Consider the following 24,057-nt stretch of genomic DNA (forward strand, 5'->3'; position numbering starts at 1 on the left):
GGAGCGAACAGACGCAGCGCTTTGCTTCTTTGCGAGGGAGCGAACAGACGAAGCGGTCTTCTTGTTTGCGAGGTAGCGAAGAGACGCAGCGGTCTGCGTGTTCGCCGGGCAGCGAAGAGTGGCCGTGCTTTGCTTTTTTGCCAGGCGGCAAACACATAGAGCGGTGTGCTTGTTGGCGAGGCAGTGAAGAGACACAGGCGTTGGTTGGTTTGCAAGGCAGCGAAGAGATGCACTGGTTTGCTCGTTTGCGAGGCGGCCAACAGCTATGGCGCTTTGCTTCTTCGGCAGGCAGGGAACAGCTGCCGTGGTTTGCTTTCTGCGAGGCAGCGAAGAGACGCAGCGGTCTGCTTTTTTGCGAGGAAGTGAACAGACGCAGCGTCTAGTTTGCGAGGCACTGAAGAGCTATCGCGGTTTGCTTCATGGCGAGGCAGCAAAGGGACAAGGCGGTTGCTTAGTCTGCGAGGCATCCAAGAGATGCAGCGCTGTGCTTGTTTGCGAGGCGTCGAAGAAAAGCAGCGCGTAGTTAGTTGGCCGTGTGGCGAAGAGACGCGAAGGTGTGCTTGTTCGCCAGGCAGTGAAGAGGCGCAGCGGTGTGCTTGTTCGCCAGGCAGCGAAGAGACGCAGCGGTTTGCTTCATGGCGAGGGAGCAAAGAGACAAGGCGTGAGTTATTTTGAGAGGCATCCAAGAGATGCAGCGGTGTGCTTGTTTGCGAGGCGTCGAAGAAAAGCAGCGCGTAGTTAGTTGGCCGTGTGGCGAAGAGACGCGACGGTGTGCTTGTTCGCGATGCAGTGAAGAGGCGCAGCGGTGTGCTTGTTCGCCAGGCAGCGAAGAGACGCAGCGGTTTGCTTCATGGCGAGGGAGCGAAGAGACAAGGCGTGAGTTATTTTGAGAGGCATCCAAGAGATGCAGCGGTGTGCTTGTTTGCGAGGCGTCGAAGAAAAGCAGCGCGTAGTTAGTTGGCCGTGTGGCGAAGAGACGCGACGATGTACTTTTTTCGCCAGGCAGTGAAGAGGCGCAGCGGTGTGCTTGTTCGCCAGGCAGCGAACAGATACAGCGGTTTGCTTGTTCGTGAGGCAGCGAAGAGGTGCAGCGGTTTTCTTGTTGGCGAGGCAGCAAAGAGATTCAGCAGCCTGCTTGTTTGTGAGACAGCGAACATCCTCCCTGGTTGCTCATTCTGTGAGGCAGCGAAGAGATGCAGCACTTTGCTTGTGCACCAGGTGGCGTAGTGGCATCGCGGATGGCTTTTCGCCTGGAAGAGAACCGAGGAGGCACTTTGCTAGCTGGCGAGGCAGTGAACAGACGCAGCAGTCTGCTTGTCTGTGAGACAGGGAACCTGCACAGAGGTTAGTTCTTCTGCGAGGCAGCGAAGAGACGCACCGCTTAGTTAGTTGGCGAGGCAGCGAACACATGCAGCAGCTTGCTTGCTCGCAACAGAGCGAAGTGACGCAGCGCTTTGCTTCTTTGCGAGGGAGCGAACAGACGCAGCGCTTTGCTTCTTTGCGAGGGAGCGAACAGACGAAGCGGTCTTCTTGTTTGCGAGGTAGCGAAGAGACGCAGCGGTCTGCGTGTTCGCCGGGCAGCGAAGAGTGGCCGTGCTTTGCTTTTTTGCCAGGCGGCAAACACATAGAGCGGTGTGCTTGTTGGCGAGGCAGTGAAGAGACACAGGCGTTGGTTGGTTTGCAAGGCAGCGAAGAGATGCACTGGTTTGCTCGTTTGCGAGGCGGCCAACAGCTATGGCGCTTTGCTTCTTCGGCAGGCAGGGAACAGCTGCCGTGGTTTGCTTTCTGCGAGGCAGCGAAGAGACGCAGCGGTCTGCTTTTTTGCGAGGAAGTGAACAGACGCAGCGTCTAGTTTGCGAGGCACTGAAGAGCTATCGCGGTTTGCTTCATGGCGAGGCAGCAAAGGGACAAGGCGGTTGCTTAGTCTGCGAGGCATCCAAGAGATGCAGCGCTGTGCTTGTTTGCGAGGCGTCGAAGAAAAGCAGCGCGTAGTTAGTTGGCCGTGTGGCGAAGAGACGCGAAGGTGTGCTTGTTCGCGATGCAGTGAAGAGGCGCAGCGGTGTGCTTGTTCGCCAGGCAGCGAAGAGACGCAGCGGTTTGCTTCATGGCGAGGGAGCAAAGAGACAAGGCGTGAGTTATTTTGAGAGGCATCCAAGAGATGCAGCGGTGTGCTTGTTTGCGAGGCGTCGAAGAAAAGCAGCGCGTAGTTAGTTGGCCGTGTGGCGAAGAGACGCGACGATGTACTTTTTTCGCCAGGCAGTGAAGAGGCGCAGCGGTGTGCTTGTTCGCCAGGCAGCGAACAGATACAGCGGTTTGCTTGTTCGTGAGGCAGCGAAGAGGTGCAGCGGTTTGCTTGTTGGCGAGGCAGCAAAGAGATTCAGCAGCCTGCTTGTTTGTGAGACAGCGAACATCCTCCCTGGTTGCTCATTCTGTGAGGCAGCGAAGAGATGCAGCACTTTGCTTGTGCACCAGGTGGCGTAGTGGCATCGCGGATGGCTTTTCGCCTGGAAGAGAAGCGAGGAGGCACTTTGCTAGCTGGCGAGGCAGTGAACAGACGCAGCAGTCTGCTTGTCTGTGAGACAGGGAACCTGCACAGAGGTTAGTTCTTCTGCGAGGCAGCGAAGAGACGCACCGCTTAGTTAGTTGGCGAGGCAGCGAACACATGCAGCAGCTTGCTTGCTCGCAACACAGCGAAGTGACGCAGCGCTTTGCTTCTTTGCGAGGTAGCGAAGAGACGCAGCGGTCTGCGTGTTCGCCGGGCAGCGAAGAGTGGCCGTGCTTTGCTTTTTTGCCAGGCGGCAAACACATAGAGCGGTGTGCTTGTTGGCGAGGCAGTGAAGAGACGCAGGCGTTGGTTAGTTTGCAAGGCAGCGAAGAGATGCACTGGTTTGCTCGTTTGCGAGGCGGCCAACAGCTATGGCGCTTTGCTTCTTCGGCAGGCAGGGAACAGCTGCCGTGGTTTGCTTTCTGCGAGGCAGCGAAGAGACGCAGCGGTCTGCTTTTTTGCGAGGAAGTGAACAGACGCAGCGTCTAGTTTGCGAGGCACTGAAGAGCTATCGCGGTTTGCTTCATGGCGAGGCAGCAAAGGGACAAGGCGGTTGCTTAGTCTGCGAGGCATCCAAGAGATGCAGCGCTGTGCTTGTTTGCGAGGCGTCGAAGAAAAGCAGCGCGTAGTTAGTTGGCCGTGTGGCGAAGAGACGCGAAGGTGTGCTTGTTCGCCAGGCAGTGAAGAGGCGCAGCGGTGTGCTTGTTCGCCAGGCAGCGAAGAGACGCAGCGGTTTGCTTCATGGCGAGGGAGCAAAGAGACAAGGCGTGAGTTATTTTGAGAGGCATCCAAGAGATGCAGCGGTGTGCTTGTTTGCGAGGCGTCGAAGAAAAGCAGCGCGTAGTTAGTTGGCCGTGTGGCGAAGAGACGCGACGGTGTGCTTGTTCGCGATGCAGTGAAGAGGCGCAGCGGTGTGCTTGTTCGCCAGGCAGCGAAGAGACGCAGCGGTTTGCTTCATGGCGAGGGAGCAAAGAGACAAGGCGTGAGTTATTTTGAGAGGCATCCAAGAGATGCAGCGGTGTGCTTGTTTGCGAGGCGTCGAAGAAAAGCAGCGCGTAGTTAGTTGGCCGTGTGGCGAAGAGACGCGACGATGTACTTTTTTCGCCAGGCAGTGAAGAGGCGCAGCGGTGTGCTTGTTCGCCAGGCAGCGAACAGATACAGCGGTTTGCTTGTTCGTGAGGCAGCGAAGAGGTGCAGCGGTTTTCTTGTTGGCGAGGCAGCAAAGAGATTCAGCAGCCTGCTTGTTTGTGAGACAGCGAACATCCTCCCTGGTTGCTCATTCTGTGAGGCAGCGAAGAGATGCAGCACTTTGCTTGTGCACCAGGTGGCGTAGTGGCATCGCGGATGGCTTTTCGCCTGGAAGAGAAGCGAGGAGGCACTTTGCTAGCTGGCGAGGCAGTGAACAGACGCAGCAGTCTGCTTGTCTGTGAGACAGGGAACCTGCACAGAGGTTAGTTCTTCTGCGAGGCAGCGAAGAGACGCACCGCTTAGTTAGTTGGCGAGGCAGCGAACACATGCAGCAGCTTGCTTGCTCGCAACAGAGCGAAGTGACGCAGCGCTTTGCTTCTTTGCGAGGTAGCGAAGAGACGCAGCGGTCTGCGTGTTCGCCGGGCAGCGAAGAGTGGCCGTGCTTTGCTTTTTTGCCAGGCGGCAAACACATAGAGCGGTGTGCTTGTTGGCGAGGCAGTGAAGAGACGCAGGCGTTGGTTAGTTTGCAAGGCAGCGAAGAGATGCACTGGTTTGCTCGTTTGCGAGGCGGCCAACAGCTATGGCGCTTTGCTTCTTCGGCAGGCAGGGAACAGCTGCCGTGGTTTGCTTTCTGCGAGGCAGCGAAGAGACGCAGCGGTCTGCTTTTTTGCGAGGAAGTGAACAGACGCAGCGTCTAGTTTGCGAGGCACTGAAGAGCTATCGCGGTTTGCTTCATGGCTAGGCAGCAAAGGGACAAGGCGGTTGCTTAGTCTGCGAGGCATCCAAGAGATGCAGCGCTGTGCTTGTTTGCGAGGCGTCGAAGAAAAGCAGCGCGTAGATAGTTGGCCGTGTGGCGAAGAGACGCGAAGGTGTGCTTGTTCGCCAGGCAGTGAAGAGGCGCAGCGGTGTGCTTGTTCGCCAGGCAGCGAAGAGACGCAGCGGTTTGTATGTTGGCGAGGCGGCGAACAGATACAGCGGCTTGCTTGTTCGTGAGGCAGCAAACAGACGCAGCGGTGTGCTTGTTCGCCAGGCAGTGAAGAGACGCAGCGGTTTGTATGTTGGCGAGGGAGCGAAGAGACGCTTTGGTTTGCTTGTTCACAAGGCAGCGAAGAGACGCAGCGGTTTGCTTCATGGCGAGGGAGCAAAGAGACAAGGCGTGAGTTAGTTTGCGAGGCATCCAAGAGATGCAGCGGTGTGCTTGTTTGCGAGGCGTCGAAGAAAAGCAGCGCGTAGTTAGTTGGCCGTGTGGCGAAGAGACGCGAAGGTGTGCTTGTTCGCCAGGCAGTGAAGAGGCGCAGCGGTGTGCTTGTTCGCCAGGCAGCGAAGAGACGCAGCGGTTTGCTTCATGGCGAGGGAGCAAAGAGACAAGGCGTGAGTTATTTTGAGAGGCATCCAAGAGATGCAGCGGTGTGCTTGTTTGCGAGGCGTCGAAGAAAAGCAGCGCGTAGTTAGTTGGCCGTGTGGCGAAGAGACGCGACGATGTACTTTTTTCGCCAGGCAGTGAAGAGGCGCAGCGGTGTGCTTGTTCGCCAGGCAGCGAACAGATACAGCGGTTTGCTTGTTCGTGAGGCAGCGAAGAGGTGCAGCGGTTTTCTTGTTGGCGAGGCAGCAAAGAGATTCAGCAGCCTGCTTGTTTGTGAGACAGCGAACATCCTCCCTGGTTGCTCATTCTGTGAGGCAGCGAAGAGATGCAGCACTTTGCTTGTGCACCAGGTGGCGTAGTGGCATCGCGGATGGCTTTTCGCCTGGAAGAGAACCGAGGAGGCACTTTGCTAGCTGGCGAGGCAGTGAACAGACGCAGCAGTCTGCTTGTCTGTGAGACAGGGAACCTGCACAGAGGTTAGTTCTTCTGCGAGGCAGCGAAGAGACGCACCGCTTAGTTAGTTGGCGAGGCAGCGAACACATGCAGCAGCTTGCTTGCTCGCAACAGAGCGAAGTGACGCAGCGCTTTGCTTCTTTGCGAGGTAGCGAAGAGACGCAGCGGTCTGCGTGTTCGCCGGGCAGCGAAGAGTGGCCGTGCTTTGCTTTTTTGCCAGGCGGCAAACACATAGAGCGGTGTGCTTGTTGGCGAGGCAGTGAAGAGACGCAGGCGTTGGTTAGTTTGCAAGGCAGCGAAGAGATGCACTGGTTTGCTCGTTTGCGAGGCGGCCAACAGCTATGGCGCTTTGCTTCTTCGGCAGGCAGGGAACAGCTGCCGTGGTTTGCTTTCTGCGAGGCAGCGAAGAGACGCAGCGGTCTGCTTTTTTGCGAGGAAGTGAACAGACGCAGCGTCTAGTTTGCGAGGCACTGAAGAGCTATCGCGGTTTGCTTCATGGCGAGGCAGCAAAGGGACAAGGCGGTTGCTTAGTCTGCGAGGCATCCAAGAGATGCAGCGCTGTGCTTGTTTGCGAGGCGTCGAAGAAAAGCAGCGCGTAGTTAGTTGGCCGTGTGGCGAAGAGACGCGAAGGTGTGCTTGTTCGCCAGGCAGTGAAGAGGCGCAGCGGTGTGCTTGTTCGCCAGGCAGCGAAGAGACGCAGCGGTTTGTATGTTGGCGAGGCGGCGAACAGATACAGCGGCTTGCTTGTTCGTGAGGCAGCAAACAGACGCAGCGGTGTGCTTGTTCGCCAGGCAGTGAAGAGACGCAGCGGTTTGTATGTTGGCGAGGGAGCGAAGAGACGCTTTGGTTTGCTTGTTCACAAGGCAGCGAAGAGACGCAGCGGTTTGCTTCATGGCGAGGGAGCAAAGAGACAAGGCGTGAGTTATTTTGAGAGGCATCCAAGAGATGCAGCGGTGTGCTTGTTTGCGAGGCGTCGAAGAAAAGCAGCGCGTAGTTAGTTGGCCGTGTGGCGAAGAGACGCGACGATGTACTTTTTTCGCCAGGCAGTGAAGAGGCGCAGCGGTGTGCTTGTTCGCCAGGCAGCGAACAGATACAGCGGTTTGCTTGTTCGTGAGGCAGCGAAGAGGTGCAGCGGTTTGCTTGTTGGCGAGGCAGCAAAGAGATTCAGCAGCCTGCTTGTTTGTGAGACAGCGAACATCCTCCCTGGTTGCTCATTCTGTGAGGCAGCGAAGAGATGCAGCACTTTGCTTGTCCACCAGGTGGCGTAGTGGCATCGCGGATGGCTTTTCGCCTGGAAGAGAAGCGAGGAGGCACTTTGCTAGCTGGCGAGGCAGTGAACAGACGCAGCAGTCTGCTTGTCTGTGAGACAGGGAACCTGCACAGAGGTTAGTTCTTCTGCGAGGCAGCGAAGAGACGCACCGCTTAGTTAGTTGGCGAGGCAGCGAACACATGCAGCAGCTTGCTTGCTCGCAACAGAGCGAAGTGACGCAGCGCTTTGCTTCTTTGCGAGGTAGCGAAGAGACGCAGCGGTCTGCGTGTTCGCCGGGCAGCGAAGAGTGGCCGTGCTTTGCTTTTTTGCCAGGCGGCAAACACATAGAGCGGTGTGCTTGTTGGCGAGGCAGTGAAGAGACGCAGGCGTTGGTTAGTTTGCAAGGCAGCGAAGAGATGCACTGGTTTGCTCGTTTGCGAGGCGGCCAACAGCTATGGCGCTTTGCTTCTTCGGCAGGCAGGGAACAGCTGCCGTGGTTTGCTTTCTGCGAGGCAGCGAAGAGACGCAGCGGTCTGCTTTTTTGCGAGGAAGTGAACAGACGCAGCGTCTAGTTTGCGAGGCACTGAAGAGCTATCGCGGTTTGCTTCATGGCGAGGCAGCAAAGGGACAAGGCGGTTGCTTAGTCTGCGAGGCATCCAAGAGATGCAGCGCTGTGTTTGTTTGCGAGGCGTCGAAGAAAAGCAGCGCGTAGTTAGTTGGCCGTGTGGCGAAGAGACGCGAAGGTGTGCTTGTTCGCCAGGCAGTGAAGAGGCGCAGCGGTGTGCTTGTTCGCCAGGCAGCGAAGAGACGCAGCGGTTTGTATGTTGGCGAGGCGGCAAACAGATACAGCGGCTTGCTTGTTCGTGAGGCAGCAAACAGACGCAGCGGTGTGCTTGTTCGCCAGGCAGTGAAGAGACGCAGCGGTTTGTATGTTGGCGAGGGAGCGAAGAGACGCTTTGGTTTGCTTGTTCACAAGGCAGCGAAGAGACGCAGCGGTTTGCTTCATGGCGAGGGAGCAAAGAGACAAGGCGTGAGTTAGTTTGCGAGGCATCCAAGAGATGCAGCGGTGTGCTTGTTTGCGAGGCGTCGAAGAAAAGCAGCGCGTAGTTAGTTGGCCGTGTGGCGAAGAGACGCGACGATGTACTTTTTTCGCCAGGCAGTGAAGAGGCGCAGCGGTGTGCTTGTTCGCCAGGCAGCGAAGAGACGCAGCGGTTTGCTTGTTCGTGAGGCAGCGAAGAGGTCCACCGGTTTGCTTGTTGGCGAGGCAGCAAAGAGATTCAGCAGCCTGCTTGTTTGTGAGACAGCGAACATCCTCCCTGGTTGCTCATTCTGTGAGGCAGCGAAGAGATGCAGCACTTTGCTTGTGCACCAGGTGGCGTAGTGGCATCGCGGATGGCTTTTCGCCTGGAAGAGAACCGAGGAGGCACTTTGCTAGCTGGCGAGGCAGTGAACAGACGCAGCAGTCTGCTTGTCTGTGAGACAGGGAACCTGCACAGAGGTTAGTTCTTCTGCGAGGCAGCGAAGAGACGCACCGCTTAGTTAGTTGGCGAGGCAGCGAACACATGCAGCAGCTTGCTTGCTCGCAACAGAGCGAAGTGACGCAGCGCTTTGCTTCTTTGCGAGGTAGCGAAGAGACGCAGCGGTCTGCGTGTTCGCCGGGCAGCGAAGAGTGGCCGTGCTTTGCTTTTTTGCCAGGCGGCAAACACATAGAGCGGTGTGCTTGTTGGCGAGGCAGTGAAGAGACGCAGGCGTTGGTTAGTTTGCAAGGCAGCGAAGAGATGCACTGGTTTGCTCGTTTGCGAGGCGGCCAACAGCTATGGCGCTTTGCTTCTTCGGCAGGCAGGGAACAGCTGCCGTGGTTTGCTTTCTGCGAGGCAGCGAAGAGACGCAGCGGTCTGCTTTTTTGCGAGGAAGTGAACAGACGCAGCGTCTAGTTTGCGAGGCACTGAAGAGCTATCGCGGTTTGCTTCATGGCGAGGCAGCAAAGGGACAAGGCGGTTGCTTAGTCTGCGAGGCATCCAAGAGATGCAGCGCTGTGCTTGTTTGCGAGGCGTCGAAGAAAAGCAGCGCGTAGATAGTTGGCCGTGTGGCGAAGAGACGCGAAGGTGTGCTTGTTCGCCAGGCAGTGAAGAGGCGCAGCGGTGTGCTTGTTCGCCAGGCAGCGAAGAGACGCAGCGGTTTGTATGTTGGCGAGGCGGCGAACAGATACAGCGGCTTGCTTGTTCGTGAGGCAGCAAACAGACGCAGCGGTGTGCTTGTTCGCCAGGCAGTGAAGAGACGCAGCGGTTTGTATGTTGGCGAGGGAGCGAAGAGACGCTTTGGTTTGCTTGTTCACAAGGCAGCGAAGAGACGCAGCGGTTTGCTTCATGGCGAGGGAGCAAAGAGACAAGGCGTGAGTTAGTTTGCGAGGCATCCAAGAGATGCAGCGGTGTGCTTGTTTGCGAGGCGTCGAAGAAAAGCAGCGCGTAGTTAGTTGGCCGTGTGGCGAAGAGACGCGAAGGTGTGCTTGTTCGCCAGGCAGTGAAGAGGCGCAGCGGTGTGCTTGTTCGCCAGGCAGCGAAGAGACGCAGCGGTTTGCTTCATGGCGAGGGAGCAAAGAGACAAGGCGTGAGTTATTTTGAGAGGCATCCAAGAGATGCAGCGGTGTGCTTGTTTGCGAGGCGTCGAAGAAAAGCAGCGCGTAGTTAGTTGGCCGTGTGGCGAAGAGACGCGACGATGTACTTTTTTCGCCAGGCAGTGAAGAGGCGCAGCGGTGTGCTTGTTCGCCAGGCAGCGAACAGATACAGCGGTTTGCTTGTTCGTGAGGCAGCGAAGAGGTGCAGCGGTTTGCTTGTTGGCGAGGCAGCAAAGAGATTCAGCAGCCTGCTTGTTTGTGAGACAGCGAACATCCTCCCTGGTTGCTCATTCTGTGAGGCAGCGAAGAGATGCAGCACTTTGCTTGTGCACCAGGTGGCGTAGTGGCATCGCGGATGGCTTTTCGCCTGGAAGAGAACCGAGGAGGCACTTTGCTAGCTGGCGAGGCAGTGAACAGACGCAGCAGTCTGCTTGTCTGTGAGACAGGGAACCTGCACAGAGGTTAGTTCTTCTGCGAGGCAGCGAAGAGACGCACCGCTTAGTTAGTTGGCGAGGCAGCGAACACATGCAGCAGCTTGCTTGCTCGCAACACAGCGAAGTGACGCAGCGCTTTGCTTCTTTGCGAGGTAGCGAAGAGACGCAGCGGTCTGCGTGTTCGCCGGGCAGCGAAGAGTGGCCGTGCTTTGCTTTTTTGCCAGGCGGCAAACACATAGAGCGGTGTGCTTGTTGGCGAGGCAGTGAAGAGACGCAGGCGTTGGTTAGTTTGCAAGGCAGCGAAGAGATGCACTGGTTTGCTCGTTTGCGAGGCGGCCAACAGCTATGGCGCTTTGCTTCTTCGGCAGGCAGGGAACAGCTGCCGTGGTTTGCTTTCTGCGAGGCAGCGAAGAGACGCAGCGGTCTGCTTTTTTGCGAGGAAGTGAACAGACGCAGCGTCTAGTTTGCGAGGCACTGAAGAGCTATCGCGGTTTGCTTCATGGCGAGGCAGCAAAGGGACAAGGCGGTTGCTTAGTCTGCGAGGCATCCAAGAGATGCAGCGGTGTGCTTGTTTGCGAGGTGTCGAAGAAAAGCAGCGCGTAGTTAGTTGGCCGTGTGGCGAAGAGACGCGAAGGTGTGCTTGTTCGCCAGGCAGTGAAGAGGCGCAGCGGTGTGCTTGTTCGCCAGGCAGCGAAGAGACGCAGCGGTTTGTATGTTGGCGAGGCGGCGAACAGATACAGCGGCTTGCTTGTTCGTGAGGCAGCAAACAGACGCAGCGGTGTGCTTGTTCGCCAGGCAGTGAAGAGACGCAGCGGTTTGTATGTTGGCGAGGGAGCGAAGAGACGCTTTGGTTTGCTTGTTCACAAGGCAGCGAAGAGACGCAGCGGTTTGCTTCATGGCGAGGGAGCAAAGAGACAAGGCGTGAGTTAGTTTGCGAGGCATCCAAGAGATGCAGCGGTGTGCTTGTTTGCGAGGCGTCGAAGAAAAGCAGCGCGTAGTTAGTTGGCCGTGTGGCGAAGAGACGCGAAGGTGTGCTTGTTCGCCAGGCAGTGAAGAGGCGCAGCGGTGTGCTTGTTCGCCAGGCAGCGAAGAGACGCAGCGGTTTGCTTCATGGCGAGGGAGCAAAGAGACAAGGCGTGAGTTATTTTGAGAGGCATCCAAGAGATGCAGCGGTGTGCTTGTTTGCGAGGCGTCGAAGAAAAGCAGCGCGTAGTTAGTTGGCCGTGTGGCGAAGAGACGCGACGATGTACTTTTTTCGCCAGGCAGTGAAGAGGTGCAGCGGTGTGCTTGTTCGCCAGGCAGCGAACAGATACAGCGGTTTGCTTGTTCGTGAGGCAGCGAAGAGGTGCAGCGGTTTGCTTGTTGGCGAGGCAGCAAAGAGATTCAGCAGCCTGCTTGTTTGTGAGACAGCGAACATCCTCCCTGGTTGCTCATTCTGTGAGGCAGCGAAGAGATGCAGCACTTTGCTTGTGCACCAGGTGGCGTAGTGGCATCGCGGATGGCTTTTCGCCTGGAAGAGAAGCAAGGAGGCACTTTGCTAGCTGGCGAGGCAGTGAACAGACGCAGCAGTCTGCTTGTCTGTGAGACAGGGAACCTGCACAGAGGTTAGTTCTTCTGCGAGGCAGCGAAGAGACGCACCGCTTAGTTAGTTGGCGAGGCAGCGAACACATGCAGCAGCTTGCTTGCTCGCAACAGAGCGAAGTGACGCAGCGCTTTGCTTCTTTGCGAGGGAGCGAACAGACGCAGCGCTTTGCTTCTTTGCGAGGGAGCGAACAGACGAAGCGGTCTTCTTGTTTGCGAGGTAGCGAAGAGACGCAGCGGTCTGCGTGTTCGCCGGGCAGCGAAGAGTGGCCGTGCTTTGCTTTTTTGCCAGGCGGCAAACACATAGAGCGGTGTGCTTGTTGGCGAGGCAGTGAAGAGACACAGGCGTTGGTTGGTTTGCAAGGCAGCGAAGAGATGCACTGGTTTGCTCGTTTGCGAGGCGGCCAACAGCTATGGCGCTTTGCTTCTTCGGCAGGCAGGGAACAGCTGCCGTGGTTTGCTTTCTGCGAGGCAGCGAAGAGACGCAGCGGTCTGCTTTTTTGCGAGGAAGTGAACAGACGCAGCGTCTAGTTTGCGAGGCACTGAAGAGCTATCGCGGTTTGCTTCATGGCGAGGCAGCAAAGGGACAAGGCGGTTGCTTAGTCTGCGAGGCATCCAAGAGATGCAGCGCTGTGCTTGTTTGCGAGGCGTCGAAGAAAAGCAGCGCGTAGTTAGTTGGCCGTGTGGCGAAGAGACGCGAAGGTGTGCTTGTTCGCCAGGCAGTGAAGAGGCGCAGCGGTGTGCTTGTTCGCCAGGCAGCGAAGAGACGCAGCGGTTTGCTTCATGGCGAGGGAGCAAAGAGACAAGGCGTGAGTTATTTTGAGAGGCATCCAAGAGATGCAGCGGTGTGCTTGTTTGCGAGGCGTCGAAGAAAAGCAGCGCGTAGTTAGTTGGCCGTGTGGCGAAGAGACGCGACGGTGTGCTTGTTCGCGATGCAGTGAAGAGGCGCAGCGGTGTGCTTGTTCGCCAGGCAGCGAAGAGACGCAGCGGTTTGCTTCATGGCGAGGGAGCGAAGAGACAAGGCGTGAGTTATTTTGAGAGGCATCCAAGAGATGCAGCGGTGTGCTTGTTTGCGAGGCGTCGAAGAAAAGCAGCGCGTAGTTAGTTGGCCGTGTGGCGAAGAGACGCGACGATGTACTTTTTTCGCCAGGCAGTGAAGAGGCGCAGCGGTGTGCTTGTTCGCCAGGCAGCGAACAGATACAGCGGTTTGCTTGTTCGTGAGGCAGCGAAGAGGTGCAGCGGTTTTCTTGTTGGCGAGGCAGCAAAGAGATTCAGCAGCCTGCTTGTTTGTGAGACAGCGAACATCCTCCCTGGTTGCTCATTCTGTGAGGCAGCGAAGAGATGCAGCACTTTGCTTGTGCACCAGGTGGCGTAGTGGCATCGCGGATGGCTTTTCGCCTGGAAGAGAACCGAGGAGGCACTTTGCTAGCTGGCGAGGCAGTGAACAGACGCAGCAGTCTGCTTGTCTGTGAGACAGGGAACCTGCACAGAGGTTAGTTCTTCTGCGAGGCAGCGAAGAGACGCACCGCTTAGTTAGTTGGCGAGGCAGCGAACACATGCAGCAGCTTGCTTGCTCGCAACAGAGCGAAGTGACGCAGCGCTTTGCTTCTTTGCGAGGGAGCGAACAGACGCAGCGCTTTGCTTCTTTGCGAGGGAGCGAACAGACGAAGCGGTCTTCTTGTTTGCGAGGTAGCGAAGAGACGCAGCGGTCTGCGTGTTCGCCGGGCAGCGAAGAGTGGCCGTGCTTTGCTTTTTTGCCAGGCAGCAAACACATAGAGCGGTGTGCTTGTTGGCGAGGCAGTGAAGAGACACAGGCGTTGGTTGGTTTGCAAGGCAGCGAAGAGATGCACTGGTTTGCTCGTTTGCGAGGCGGCCAACAGCTATGGCGCTTTGCTTCTTCGGCAGGCAGGGAACAGCTGCCGTGGTTTGCTTTCTGCGAGGCAGCGAAGAGACGCAGCGGTCTGCTTTTTTGCGAGGAAGTGAACAGACGCAGCGTCTAGTTTGCGAGGCACTGAAGAGCTATCGCGGTTTGCTTCATGGCGAGGCAGCAAAGGGACAAGGCGGTTGCTTAGTCTGCGAGGCATCCAAGAGATGCAGCGCTGTGCTTGTTTGCGAGGCGTCGAAGAAAAGCAGCGCGTAGTTAGTTGGCCGTGTGGCGAAGAGACGCGAAGGTGTGCTTGTTCGCGATGCAGTGAAGAGGCGCAGCGGTGTGCTTGTTCGCCAGGCAGCGAAGAGACGCAGCGGTTTGCTTCATGGCGAGGGAGCAAAGAGACAAGGCGTGAGTTATTTTGAGAGGCATCCAAGAGATGCAGCGGTGTGCTTGTTTGCGAGGCGTCGAAGAAAAGCAGCGCGTAGTTAGTTGGCCGTGTGGCGAAGAGACGCGACGATGTACTTTTTTCGCCAGGCAGTGAAGAGGCGCAGCGGTGTGCTTGTTCGCCAGGCAGCGAACAGATACAGCGGTTTGCTTGTTCGTGAGGCAGCGAAGAGGTGCAGCGGTTTGCTTGTTGGCGAGGCAGCAAAGAGATTCAGCAGCCTGCTTGTTTGTGAGACAGCGAACATCCTCCCTGGTTGCTCATTCTGTGAGGCAGCGAAGAGATGCAGCACTTTGCTTGTGCACCAGGTGGCGTAGTGGCATCGCGGATGGCTTTTCGCCTGGAAGAGAACCGAGGAGGCACTTTGCTAGCTGGCGAGGCAGTGAACAGACGCAGCAGTCTGCTTGTCTGTGAGACAGGGAACCTGCACAGAGGTTAGTTCTTCTGCGAGGCAGCGAAGAGACGCACCGCTTAGTTAGTTGGCGAGGCAGCGAACACATGCAGCAGCTTGCTTGCTCGCAACACAGCGAAGTGACGCAGCGCTTTGCTTCTTTGCGAGGTAGCGAAGAGACGCAGCGGTCTGCGTGTTCGCCGGGCAGCGAAGAGTGGCCGTGCTTTGCTTTTTTGCCAGGCGGCAAACACATAGAGCGGTGTGCTTGTTGGCGAGGCAGTGAAGAGACGCAGGCGTTGGTTAGTTTGCAAGGCAGCGAAGAGATGCACTGGTTTGCTCGTTTGCGAGGCGGCCAACAGCTATGGCGCTTTGCTTCTTCGGCAGGCAGGGAACAGCTGCCGTGGTTTGCTTTCTGCGAGGCAGCGAAGAGACGCAGCGGTCTGCTTTTTTGCGAGGAAGTGAACAGACGCAGCGTCTAGTTTGCGAGGCACTGAAGAGCTATCGCGGTTTGCTTCATGGCGAGGCAGCAAAGGGACAAGGCGGTTGCTTAGTCTGCGAGGCATCCAAGAGATGCAGCGCTGTGCTTGTTTGCGAGGCGTCGAAGAAAAGCAGCGCGTAGTTAGTTGGCCGTGTGGCGAAGAGACGCGAAGGTGTGCTTGTTCGCCAGGCAGTGAAGAGGCGCAGCGGTGTGCTTGTTCGCCAGGCAGCGAAGAGACGCAGCGGTTTGCTTCATGGCGAGGGAGCAAAGAGACAAGGCGTGAGTTATTTTGAGAGGCATCCAAGAGATGCAGCGGTGTGCTTGTTTGCGAGGCGTCGAAGAAAAGCAGCGCGTAGTTAGTTGGCCGTGTGGCGAAGAGACGCGACGGTGTGCTTGTTCGCGATGCAGTGAAGAGGCGCAGCGGTGTGCTTGTTCGCCAGGCAGCGAAGAGACGCAGCGGTTTGCTTCATGGCGAGGGAGCAAAGAGACAAGGCGTGAGTTATTTTGAGAGGCATCCAAGAGATGCAGCGGTGTGCTTGTTTGCGAGGCGTCGAAGAAAAGCAGCGCGTAGTTAGTTGGCCGTGTGGCGAAGAGACGCGACGATGTACTTTTTTCGCCAGGCAGTGAAGAGGCGCAGCGGTGTGCTTGTTCGCCAGGCAGCGAACAGATACAGCAGTTTGCTTGTTCGTGAGGCAGCGAAGAGGTGCAGCGGTTTTCTTGTTGGCGAGGCAGCAAAGAGATTCAGCAGCCTGCTTGTTTGTGAGACAGCGAACATCCTCCCTGGTTGCTCATTCTGTGAGGCAGCGAAGAGATGCAGCACTTTGCTTGTGCACCAGGTGGCGTAGTGGCATCGCGGATGGCTTTTCGCCTGGAAGAGAAGCGAGGAGGCACTTTGCTAGCTGGCGAGGCAGTGAACAGACGCAGCAGTCTGCTTGTCTGTGAGACAGGGAACCTGCACAGAGGTTAGTTCTTCTGCGAGGCAGCGAAGAGACGCACCGCTTAGTTAGTTGGCGAGGCAGCGAACACATGCAGCAGCTTGCTTGCTCGCAACAGAGCGAAGTGACGCAGCGCTTTGCTTCTTTGCGAGGTAGCGAAGAGACGCAGCGGTCTGCGTGTTCGCCGGGCAGCGAAGAGTGGCCGTGCTTTGCTTTTTTGCCAGGCGGCAAACACATAGAGCGGTGTGCTTGTTGGCGAGGCAGTGAAGAGACGCAGGCGTTGGTTAGTTTGCAAGGCAGCGAAGAGATGCACTGGTTTGCTCGTTTGCGAGGCGGCCAACAGCTATGGCGCTTTGCTTCTTCGGCAGGCAGGGAACAGCTGCCGTGGTTTGCTTTCTGCGAGGCAGCGAAGAGACGCAGCGGTCTGCTTTTTTGCGAGGAAGTGAACAGACGCAGCGTCTAGTTTGCGAGGCACTGAAGAGCTATCGCGGTTTGCTTCATGGCGAGGCAGCAAAGGGACAAGGCGGTTGCTTAGTCTGCGAGGCATCCAAGAGATGCAGCGCTGTGCTTGTTTGCGAGGCGTCGAAGAAAAGCAGCGCGTAGTTAGTTGGCCGTGTGGCGAAGAGACGCGAAGGTGTGCTTGTTCGCCAGGCAGTGAAGAGGCGCAGCGGTGTGCTTGTTCGCCAGGCAGCGAAGAGACGCAGCGGTTTGCTTCATGGCGAGGGAGCGAAGAGACAAGGCGTGAGTTATTTTGAGAGGCATCCAAGAGATGCAGCGGTGTGCTTGTTTGCGAGGCGTCGAAGAAAAGCAGCGCGTAGTTAGTTGGCCGTGTGGCGAAGAGACGCGACGATGTACTTTTTTCGCCAGGCAGTGAAGAGGCGCAGCGGTGTGCTTGTTCGCCAGGCAGCGAACAGATACAGCGGTTTGCTTGTTCGTGAGGCAGCGAAGAGGTGCAGCGGTTTTCTTGTTGGCGAGGCAGCAAAGAGATTCAGCAGCCTGCTTGTTTGTGAGACAGCGAACATCCTCCCTGGTTGCTCATTCTGTGAGGCAGCGAAGAGATGCAGCACTTTGCTTGTGCACCAGGTGGCGTAGTGGCATCGCGGATGGCTTTTCGCCTGGAAGAGAACCGAGGAGGCACTTTGCTAGCTGGCGAGGCAGTGAACAGACGCAGCAGTCTGCTTGTCTGTGAGACAGGGAACCTGCACAGAGGTTAGTTCTTCTGCGAGGCAGCGAAGAGACGCACCGCTTAGTTAGTTGGCGAGGCAGCGAACACATGCAGCAGCTTGCTTGCTCGCAACAGAGCGAAGTGACGCAGCGCTTTGCTTCTTTGCGAGGGAGCGAACAGACGCAGCGCTTTGCTTCTTTGCGAGGGAGCGAACAGACGAAGCGGTCTTCTTGTTTGCGAGGTAGCGAAGAGACGCAGCGGTCTGCGTGTTCGCCGGGCAGCGAAGAGTGGCCGTGCTTTGCTTTTTTGCCAGGCAGCAAACACATAGAGCGGTGTGCTTGTTGGCGAGGCAGTGAAGAGACACAGGCGTTGGTTGGTTTGCAAGGCAGCGAAGAGATGCACTGGTTTGCTCGTTTGCGAGGCGGCCAACAGCTATGGCGCTTTGCTTCTTCGGCAGGCAGGGAACAGCTGCCGTGGTTTGCTTTCTGCGAGGCAGCGAAGAGACGCAGCGGTCTGCTTTTTTGCGAGGAAGTGAACAGACGCAGCGTCTAGTTTGCGAGGCACTGAAGAGCTATCGCGGTTTGCTTCATGGCGAGGCAGCAAAGGGACAAGGCGGTTGCTTAGTCTGCGAGGCATCCAAGAGATGCAGCGCTGTGCTTGTTTGCGAGGCGTCGAAGAAAAGCAGCGCGTAGTTAGTTGGCCGTGTGGCGAAGAGACGCGAAGGTGTGCTTGTTCGCGATGCAGTGAAGAGGCGCAGCGGTGTGCTTGTTCGCCAGGCAGCGAAGAGACGCAGCGGTTTGCTTCATGGCGAGGGAGCAAAGAGACAAGGCGTGAGTTATTTTGAGAGGCATCCAAGAGATGCAGCGGTGTGCTTGTTTGCGAGGCGTCGAAGAAAAGCAGCGCGTAGTTAGTTGGCCGTGTGGCGAAGAGACGCGACGATGTACTTTTTTCGCCAGGCAGTGAAGAGGCGCAGCGGTGTGCTTGTTCGCCAGGCAGCGAACAGATACAGCGGTTTGCTTGTTCGTGAGGCAGCGAAGAGGTGCAGCGGTTTGCTTGTTGGCGAGGCAGCAAAGAGATTCAGCAGCCTGCTTGTTTGTGAGACAGCGAACATCCTCCCTGGTTGCTCATTCTGTGAGGCAGCGAAGAGATGCAGCACTTTGCTTGTGCACCAGGTGGCGTAGTGGCATCGCGGATGGCTTTTCGCCTGGAAGAGAACCGAGGAGGCACTTTGCTAGCTGGCGAGGCAGTGAACAGACGCAGCAGTCTGCTTGTCTGTGAGACAGGGAACCTGCACAGAGGTTAGTTCTTCTGCGAGGCAGCGAAGAGACGCACCGCTTAGTTAGTTGGCGAGGCAGCGAACACATGCAGCAGCTTGCTTGCTCGCAACACAGCGAAGTGACGCAGCGCTTTGCTTCTTTGCGAGGTAGCGAAGAGACGCAGCGGTCTGCGTGTTCGCCGGGCAGCGAAGAGTGGCCGTGCTTTGCTTTTTTGCCAGGCGGCAAACACATAGAGCGGTGTGCTTGTTGGCGAGGCAGTGAAGAGACGCAGGCGTTGGTTAGTTTGCAAGGCAGCGAAGAGATGCACTGGTTTGCTCGTTTGCGAGGCGGCCAACAGCTATGGCGCTTTGCTTCTTCGGCAGGCAGGGAACAGCTGCCGTGGTTTGCTTTCTGCGAGGCAGCGAAGAGACGCAGCGGTCTGCTTTTTTGCGAGGAAGTGAACAGACGCAGCGTCTAGTTTGCGAGGCACTGAAGAGCTATCGCGGTTTGCTTCATGGCGAGGCAGCAAAGGGACAAGGCGGTTGCTTAGTCTGCGAGGCATCCAAGAGATGCAGCGCTGTGCTTGTTTGCGAGGCGTCGAAGAAAAGCAGCGCGTAGTTAGTTGGCCGTGTGGCGAAGAGACGCGAAGGTGTGCTTGTTCGCCAGGCAGTGAAGAGGCGCAGCGGTGTGCTTGTTCGCCAGGCAGCGAAGAGACGCAGCGGTTTGCTTCATGGCGAGGGAGCAAAGAGACAAGGCGTGAGTTATTTTGAGAGGCATCCAAGAGATGCAGCGGTGTGCTTGTTTGCGAGGCGTCGAAGAAAAGCAGCGCGTAGTTAGTTGGCCGTGTGGCGAAGAGACGCGACGGTGTGCTTGTTCGCGATGCAGTGAAGAGGCGCAGCGGTGTGCTTGTTCGCCAGGCAGCGAAGAGACGCAGCGGTTTGCTTCATGGCGAGGGAGCAAAGAGACAAGGCGTGAGTTATTTTGAGAGGCATCCAAGAGATGCAGCGGTGTGCTTGTTTGCGAGGCGTCGAAGAAAAGCAGCGCGTAGTTAGTTGGCCGTGTGGCGAAGAGACGCGACGATGTACTTTTTTCGCCAGGCAGTGAAGAGGCGCAGCGGTGTGCTTGTTCGCCAGGCAGCGAACAGATACAGCAGTTTGCTTGTTCGTGAGGCAGCGAAGAGGTGCAGCGGTTTTCTTGTTGGCGAGGCAGCAAAGAGATTCAGCAGCCTGCTTGTTTGTGAGACAGCGAACATCCTCCCTGGTTGCTCATTCTGTGAGGCAGCGAAGAGATGCAGCACTTTGCTTGTGCACCAGGTGGCGTAGTGGCATCGCGGATGGCTTTTCGCCTGGAAGAGAAGCGAGGAGGCACTTTGCTAGCTGGCGAGGCAGTGAACAGACGCAGCAGTCTGCTTGTCTGTGAGACAGGGAACCTGCACAGAGGTTAGTTCTTCTGCGAGGCAGCGAAGAGACGCACCGCTTAGTTAGTTGGCGAGGCAGCGAACACATGCAGCAGCTTGCTTGCTCGCAACAGAGCGAAGTGACGCAGCGCTTTGCTTCTTTGCGAGGTAGCGAAGAGACGCAGCGGTCTGCGTGTTCGCCGGGCAGCGAAGAGTGGCCGTGCTTTGCTTTTTTGCCAGGCGGCAAACACATAGAGCGGTGTGCTTGTTGGCGAGGCAGTGAAGAGACGCAGGCGTTGGTTAGTTTGCAAGGCAGCGAAGAGATGCACTGGTTTGCTCGTTTGCGAGGCGGCCAACAGCTATGGCGCTTTGCTTCTTCGGCAGGCAGGGAACAGCTGCCGTGGTTTGCTTTCTGCGAGGCAGCGAAGAGACGCAGCGGTCTGCTTTTTTGCGAGGAAGTGAACAGACGCAGCGTCTAGTTTGCGAGGCACTGAAGAGCTATCGCGGTTTGCTTCATGGCGAGGCAGCAAAGGGACAAGGCGGTTGCTTAGTCTGCGAGGCATCCAAGAGATGCAGCGCTGTGCTTGTTTGCGAGGCGTCGAAGAAAAGCAGCGCGTAGTTAGTTGGCCGTGTGGCGAAGAGACGCGACGGTGTGCTTGTTCGCGATGCAGTGAAGAGGCACAGCGGTGTGCTTGTTCGCCAGGCAGCGAAGAGACGCAGCGGTTTGCTTCATGGCGAGGGAGCAAAGAGACAAGGCGTGAGTTAGTTTGCGAGGCATCCAAGAGATGCAGCGGTGTGCTTGTTTGCGAGGCGTCGAAGAAAAGCAGTGCGTAGTTAGTTGGCCGTGTGGCGAAGAGACGCGACGATGTACTTTTTTCGCCAGGCAGTGAAGAGGCGCAGCGGTGTGCTTGTTCGCCAGGCAGCGAACAGATACTGCGGTTTGCTTGTTCGTGAGGCAGCGAAGAGGTGCAGCGGTTTTCTTGTTGGCGAGGCATCAAAGAGATTCAGCAGCCTGCTTGTTTGTGAGACAGCGAACATCCTCCCTGGTTGCTCATTCTGTGAGGCAGCGAAGAGATGCAGCACTTTGCTTGTGCACCAGGTGGCGTAGTGGCATCGCGGATGGCTTTTCGCCTGGAAGAGAACCGAGGAGGCACTTTGCTAGCTGGCGAGGCAGTGAACAGACGCAGCAGTCTGCTTGTCTGTGAGACAGGGAACCTGCACAGAGGTTAGTTCTTCTGCGAGGCAGCGAAGAGACGCACCGCTTAGTTAGTTGGCGAGGCAGCGAACACATGCAGCAGCTTGCTTGCTCGCAACACAGCGAAGTGACGCAGCGCTTTGCTTCTTTGCGAGGTAGCGAAGAGACGCAGCGGTCTGCGTGTTCGCCGGGCAGCGAAGAGTGGCCGTGCTTTGCTTTTTTGCCAGGCGGCAAACACATAGAGCGGTGTGCTTGTTGGCGAGGCAGTGAAGAGACGCAGGCGTTGGTTAGTTTGCAAGGCAGCGAAGAGATGCACTGGTTTGCTCGTTTGCGAGGCGGCCAACAGCTATGGCGCTTTGCTTCTTCGGCAGGCAGGGAACAGCTGCCGTGGTTTGCTTTCTGCGAGGCAGCGAAGAGACGCAGCGGTCTGCTTTTTTGCGAGGAAGTGAACAGACGCAGCGTCTAGTTTGCGAGGCACTGAAGAGCTATCGCGGTTTGCTTCATGGCGAGGCAGCAAAGGGACAAGGCGGCTGCTTAGTCTGCGAGGCATCCAAGAGATGCAGCGCTGTGCTTGTTTGCGAGGCGTCGAAGAAAAGCAGCGCGTAGTTAGTTGGCCGTGTGGCGAAGAGACGCGAAGGTGTGCTTGTTCGCCAGGCAGTGAAGAGGCGCAGCGGCTTGTATGTTGGCGAGGGAGCGAAGAGACGCTTTGGTTTGCTTGTTCACAAGGCAGCGAAGAGACGCAGCGGTTTGCTTGTTTGCCAGGCTGCGAACACACAGAGCGGTGTGCTTGTTGGCGAGGCAGTGAAGAGACGCAGCGGTTTGCTTCATGGCGAGGGAGCAAAGAGACAAGGCGTGAGTTAGTTTGCGAGGCATCCAAGAGATGCAGCGGTGTGCTTGTTTGCGAGGCGTCGAAGAAAAGCAGCGCGTAGTTAGTTGGCCGTGTGGCGAAGAGACGCGACGGTGTGCTTGTTCGCGATGCAGTGAAGAGGCGCAGCGGTGTGCTTGTTCGCCAGGCAGCGAACAGATACAGCGGTTTGCTTGTTCGTGAGGCAGCGAAGAGGTGCAGCGGTTTGCTTGTTGGCGAGGCAGCAAAGAGATTCAGCAGCCTGCTTGTTTGTGAGACAGCGAACATCCTCCCTGGTTGCTCATTCTGTGAGGCAGCGAAGAGATGCAGCACTTTGCTTGTGCACCAGGTGGCGTAGTGGCATCGCGGATGGCTTTTCGCCTGGAAGAGAACCGAGGAGGCACTTTGCTAGCTGGCGAGGCAGTGAACAGACGCAGCAGTCTGCTTGTCTGTGAGACAGGGAACCTGCACAGAGGTTAGTTCTTCTGCGAGGCAGCGAAGAGACGCACTGCTTAGTTAGTTGGCGAGGCAGCGAACACATGCAGCAGCTTGCTTGCTCGCAACACAGCGAAGTGACGCAGCGCTTTGTTTCTTTGCGAGGGAGCGAACAGACGAAGCGGTCTTCTTGTTTGCGAGGTAGCGAAGAGACGCAGCGGTCTGCGTGTTCGCCGGGCAGCGAAGAGTGGCCGTGCTTTGCTTTTTTGCCAGGCGGCAAACACATAGAGCGGTGTGCTTGTTGGCGAGGCAGTGAAGAGACGCAGGCGTTGGTTAGTTTGCAAGGCAGCGAAGAGATGCACTGGTTTGCTCGTTTGCGAGGCGGCCAACAGCTATGGCGCTTTGCTTCTTCGGCAGGCAGGGAACAGCTGCCGTGGTTTGCTTTCTGCGAGGCAGCGAAGAGACGCAGCGGTCTGCTTTTTTGCGAGGAAGTGAACAGACGCAGCGTCTAGTTTGCGAGGCACTGAAGAGCTATCGCGGTTTGCTTCAAGGCGAGGCAGCAAAGGGACAAGGCGGTTGCTTAGTCTGCGAGGCATCCAAGAGATGCAGCGGTGTGCTTGTTTGCGAGGCGTCGAAGAAAAGCAGCGCGTAGTTAGTTGGCCGTGTGGCGAAGAGACGCGACGGTGTGCTTGTTCGCGATGCAGTGAAGAGGCGCAGCGGTGTGCTTGTTCGCCAGGCAGCGAAGAGACGCAGCGGTTTGCTTCATGGCGAGGGAGCAAAGAGAAAAGGCGTGAGTTATTTTGAGAGGCATCCAAGAGATGCAGCGGTGTGCTTGTTTGCGAGGCGTCGAAGAAAAGCAGCGCGTAGTTAGTTGGCCGTGTGGCGAAGAGACGCGACGATGTACTTTTTTCGCCAGGCAGTGAAGAGGCGCAGCGGTGTGCTTGTTCGCCAGGCAGCGAAGAGACGCAGCGGTTTGCTTCATGGCGAGGGAGCAAAGAGACAAGGCGTGAGTTATTTTGAGAGGCATCCAAGAGATGCAGCGGTGTGCTTGTTTGCGAGGCGTCGAAGAAAAGCAGCGCGTAGTTAGTTGGCCGTGTGGCGAAGAGACGCGACGATGTACTTTTTTCGCCAGGCAGTGAAGAGGCGCAGCGGTGTGCTTGTTCGCCAGGCAGCGAACAGATACAGCGGTTTGCTTGTTCGTGAGGCAGCGAAGAGGTGCAGCGGTTTGCTTGTTGGCGAGGCATCAAAGAGATTCAGCAGCCTGCTTGTTTGTGAGACAGCGAACATCCTCCCTGGTTGCTCATTCTGTGAGGCAGCGAAGAGATGCAGCACTTTGCTTGTGCACCAGGTGGCGTAGTGGCATCGCGGATGGCTTTTCGCCTGGAAGAGAACCGAGGAGGCACTTTGCTAGCTGGCGAGGCAGTGAACAGACGCAGCAGTCTGCTTGTCTGTGAGACAGGGAACCTGCACAGAGGTTAGTTCTTCTGCGAGGCAGCGAAGAGACGCACCGCTTAGTTAGTTGGCGAGGCAGCGAACACATGCAGCAGCTTGCTTGCTCGCAACAGAGCGAAGTGACGCAGCGCTTTGCTTCTTTGCGAGGGAGCGAACAGACAAAGCGCTTTGCTTCTTTGCGAGGGAGCGAACAGACGAAGCGGTCTTCTTGTTTGCGAGGTAGCGAAGAGACGCAGCGGTCTGCGTGTTCGCCGGGCAGCGAAGAGTGGCCGTGCTTTGCTTTTTTGCCAGGCGGCAAACACATAGAGCGGTGTGCTTGTTGGCGAGGCAGTGAAGAGACGCAGGCGTTGGTTAGTTTGCAAGGCAGCGAAGAGATGCACTGGTTTGCTCGTTTGCGAGGCGGCCAACAGCTATGGCGCTTTGCTTCTTCGGCAGGCAGGGAACAGCTGCCGTGGTTTGCTTTCTGCGAGGCAGCGAAGAGACGCAGCGGTCTGCTTTTTTGCGAGGAAGTGAACAGACGCAGCGTCTAGTTTGCGAGGCACTGAAGAGCTATCGCGGTTTGCTTCATGGCGAGGCAGCAAAGGGACAAGGCGGTTGCTTAGTCTGCGAGGCATCCAAGAGATGCAGCGGTGTGCTTGTTTGCGAGGCGTCGAAGAAAAGCAGCGCGTAGTTAGTTGGCCGTGTGGCGAAGAGACGCGACGGTGTGCTTGTTCGCGATGCAGTGAAGAGGCGCAGCGGTGTGCTTGTTCGCTAGGCAGCGAACAGATACAG

This window comes from Apteryx mantelli, unplaced genomic scaffold, assembly GCF_036417845.1.
Source record: "Apteryx mantelli isolate bAptMan1 unplaced genomic scaffold, bAptMan1.hap1 HAP1_SCAFFOLD_58, whole genome shotgun sequence".
In the NCBI taxonomy this organism is placed as follows: domain Eukaryota; kingdom Metazoa; phylum Chordata; class Aves; order Apterygiformes; family Apterygidae; genus Apteryx; species Apteryx mantelli.